Genomic DNA, 3,988 nt, shown 5'->3' with positions numbered 1-3,988 from the left:
AACATTGAGTAGTGTAATTAACAATTCACTATTTACTGTAATTTACATTCAGCGCGGTTATTTTCTGTCAAGGACTTTCGCGCTGTTTATAAAGCGCAGATCAGGTGATTGCGCACGCATAAATTTCCAGTAGGGTTTAAGTCCTTTTCAAACCATGGTATTTTATATGACAATAAAAGTATTAATTTCATGCATTATTAAGTAGTATGTCGAAATTCTCAACGACAAATTTAGATCCATCTTTATATCATACCCCGACTGCACACTCCAGCGAGGTGCCTTTTAAGGTTATCAAAACAAGAGTTAAAAATAGAATAGACATCGCGGCTCAAAGGTATACTTGGTGAGCTCATTTCTGCTCATAACTCTGCATTGCAAAATTAAAGGATGACGTACTGTTAGTTAAATATGCACGTATGTACTTGTCTTATGTCTAGATTGTGAAAAATCATATTTGAAAATGAACTGGGCAGTACGTGAAAACTTAACCAAAATTAAAGTAAATTTACAAGTAGTTATAACAACTGTCGATAAACGACAGTAAATGATTTACATCGCCAATTACAATTTCATCATCCATAAAAGAAAATCAATCAATATATTTCCCACCAAGAATAATAAACACGCCCACCATTCTATCACCCCCGCCTTCTATCCTACATTCTTCCCACTCACTAAAAAACTCCTCAAACAATCCATCAATAAACTTCAACTCCTACAACCACCATCACATCACAACCCATAAATAATACAACGAATAATAAGAAAATAATTACAATATCACACGTAAAGCAATGCTTTCACACCTCGAGCAGTAAAGCCACTGATCTGAACGAGACCAAACGACCCCGTAATGTACATTGGGATGATACAGTTGCCAGTTCGTCACGGCGCGAAGATACCATGTGTTATTGTGCCTTACTGTAGGTCAGGATTTTAAGCTGTTTATTTCTCCATGAGGATTTATTGTTTCTTGTGCAAGTTGTTCGTGTAAAGTGTTATCCTTATCATCGTTATGTGGAAGATATGATGTATATATGTGGTAATTTTAATCGTAAAAAATTGTAAGGAATTAGAATACAGACACAAAAATAAGAAAATTTATTGTATTGTACACTGATCGTTTCCCGCCTTGCCTATAAAGCAAATTCTAGTATACCTCATTTACATAAACGAATCTCATAGAAAGACTTTTGTATTTGTAATGACGTAGATAAAACTTCAAGGCAAGATTGTCCCGCCATCAAGATAATCCATTTGTTGTCATGGCAACGGGAGGGGAAAAAAGATCTCGGTTAACCTGCGCGAGTGAGTGTTCTGGATGTGCTTGTGCGGGCGGGACATATCCTTGGAATCTAGAGTATGCTTAAAAGTCTCTGTCTGTTTGTCTGTCCGTCCGTCTGTCTGTCTGTCTGGTTGTCTGTCTGTCTCTGTCTGTCTGTCTGCCTGTCTCTATCCCTCTCTCCCTCCCTTCCTCTCTCTCTCTCTCTCTCTCTCTCTCTCTCTCTCTCTCTCTCTCTCTCTCTCTCTCTCTCTCTCTCTCTCTCTCTCTCTCTCTCTCTCTCTCTCAACTCTCGCTCCCATCTGTCTGTGCATCTGTCTGTTTGTTTGTGCGGTTGATAATTATCTTTAGAATCTAAAGGATGCTTGCTTAAAAGTTTGTCTCTCCTCTTTCTTCGAGTCGGTCTGTTTATCTATCTGTCTATTTGTTTGTCTGTTTGCCTATGTCTTTTCAGTCTATCTGTCTGCCTGTTTGTTTGCTTAAAAATTTCTCTTTCTCCCTTTCTTTCGATGATGTCTGTTTCTTTGTCTGTCTTTTCTGTCTCTGACTGTCAGTCTCCCCTCTCTCTGTCTTTTCCTTTTTTTGTCTATCTGTCAGTCTCTTTTCCTCTCTCCCTCTCCCTGTGTGTGTGTGTTTCTCTCTTATCTATCTGTCTTTTCCTCTTTCTCTTTGTATATCCGTCTGTCTCTGTCTCTTTTCCTCTCTCTCTCTTTTCTCAAAAAGGGTATTAACCTTCTATATTAACACTGATGGGGCAGGATAGATACTACCATTACGACTTAACTCTTTATTGCTAAGAGTTACACACACAAGTAGAAATAAACACGATACGAGACTGGTACTCGCAGCCGCCCACCCTGGAGAAGCAGCCGCCCACCCTGAAGAAGGAGGTGACGTGGGCGGCGGTAACATAGGGGGGAGGTCACCGTCTGACCGTATGAAGAGTGTCTGTCTGAGTGTCTCTGAGACAGAGGTCAAGCTGGGTCGCTTTATATCTCTGACAAGTGATGGGCGGAGTGTGAGAGCGTGGCGTGGGGTGTATATTTGGAATCACCCATGCAAGGTCACCCACGCAAGGTCATCCATGCAAGGTCACCCACACGGCGTCGAACAGCATGGAGCTTGCATGATGCAATATGCTGAACAGTCTGTCATTCTCTCCTCTTTTCATATTTATCTGATAAATCATTTTCTTAGTCAGTATCTAATTTTGTCTTATATTGCATTTGTATTGCAATTGAATTTGTACTGTATCTTGATTTCTTCATATATTTGTTTTACATTATATCATATCTAGTTCGCCGGGCATAATTATTCTTTATTTCTTCCTGATCTGTGCTTGTAAATTCCTGTGAACAGTATGGTATATAATATTTAGATTTGATACAATGTATAGTGTAATATGATGTGCTTTATTGTTTCTGAATAGGGTATGCTGTATTTTGTGGTATGATATGATATGATGTATATTGTAGTATAATATGGTATGATTGTTTATTGTGGTATAGCATGATGTATATATTTTTTGATATGGTTAATGTACGGCATGATGTGACATGACATTCTGTTTCTGAATATGGTATAGTAATTATACTGTATAGCATAGTATATTTTTTATGTCGTGTAATTCGTATTCTGGTATTATGCTTTATCATGTTTTGTGTAGCATGTCATAGCATAGTGTAGATTTATTTCTAATTCTCTGATATGGAAACCAACTTTCATTCAATATTCAAACGAAATCTGTTAATTTCTTTTACTTTCACCTTTATTTTTTGTTGTAATAAAACAGTGACATTTGCTCTTCGGTTGAACCATTGTCCCCAAATTCTTTGCTAATTTATCCATTGTATCTCTTATGTATATTACTCTTTCTTAGGATTTCCAAACACTCTGTAGAAATCCCGTATATATTTCTTTAGACTGAAACGCTGATTTGTGACGTATATTGAAAAAAAGTAGAGTTAGTGCATTAATTGACTAGGTGTATTAAGGTTCAGTGTATGATTCAGTACAGAACAAAACTACGAAAAAGAAAGGAAAAACTGAAAGTAGAAGTAGCAGAAGGAAAAGAAGAAATGAGAGAGAAAATGAAAAGAAGAAAACACAAACACATTGTTTTTCCTAGGCACAGAACATGAGCAACATTCAAGTTAATTTCCCAAGAATCAAGCCCTCTGCACAACACTTTACATTGGCAAGCAATTCCTTATCCAGTAGTTTTCTTTTTCTTACTCGCCAAAGTCAGTGCTACAGCTGATCAGTCCATCAGATGTAGATAACACCGTTTTTGCTCCCCCGTCTGTCTTCCAGAACTCAAAATAGTTGTATTGCTATGATATACCTTCACGTAGCAAGATTTTTAGTTTCACACACAAACGCACACACACACGTGTTAAAAATAGAATAGACATCGCGGCTCATGTATACTTGGTGAGTTAATATCTGCTCATAACCTTGCATTGCAAAATTAAAGGATGACATACTGTACTTACATTTGCATGTATGTGCACATACGCACATTTATAATACATATGCTCTCTCTTTATCTCTCTGCTTCAGCATAGTACAAATATAGGACTGTACAAAAAATATACTGAGAAACTAGTGATATACACATTTCCACTCTATAATCCACGCATTGTGTAAGAGGGGAAACTTTAATAAAAGGGAAGAATCACATACGACGATAAATCAAATTTATCG

The 3,988-nt window shown here is 37.3% G+C and overlaps 1 protein-coding gene across 1 annotated transcript in view; it reads right to left on the bottom strand.

The window, feature by feature from the left end:
* LOC113814483 (retinol dehydrogenase 12) overlaps positions 1-919 on the bottom strand; it is a 14,469-nt gene extending 13,550 nt beyond the window's left edge. The window contains exon 1 of the mRNA XM_070115856.1: positions 777-919. The gene's annotated coding sequence lies outside the window, so the exon portion shown is untranslated. The remainder of the gene's footprint in view (positions 1-776) is intronic.
* Between the last annotated feature and the right edge of the window lie 3,069 nt (positions 920-3,988).

Source organism: Penaeus vannamei, chromosome 38 (assembly GCF_042767895.1).
Source record: "Penaeus vannamei isolate JL-2024 chromosome 38, ASM4276789v1, whole genome shotgun sequence".
NCBI classification, from domain to species: Eukaryota; Metazoa; Arthropoda; class Malacostraca; order Decapoda; family Penaeidae; genus Penaeus; species Penaeus vannamei.
This window is presented reverse-complemented; position numbering and strand designations above follow the sequence as displayed.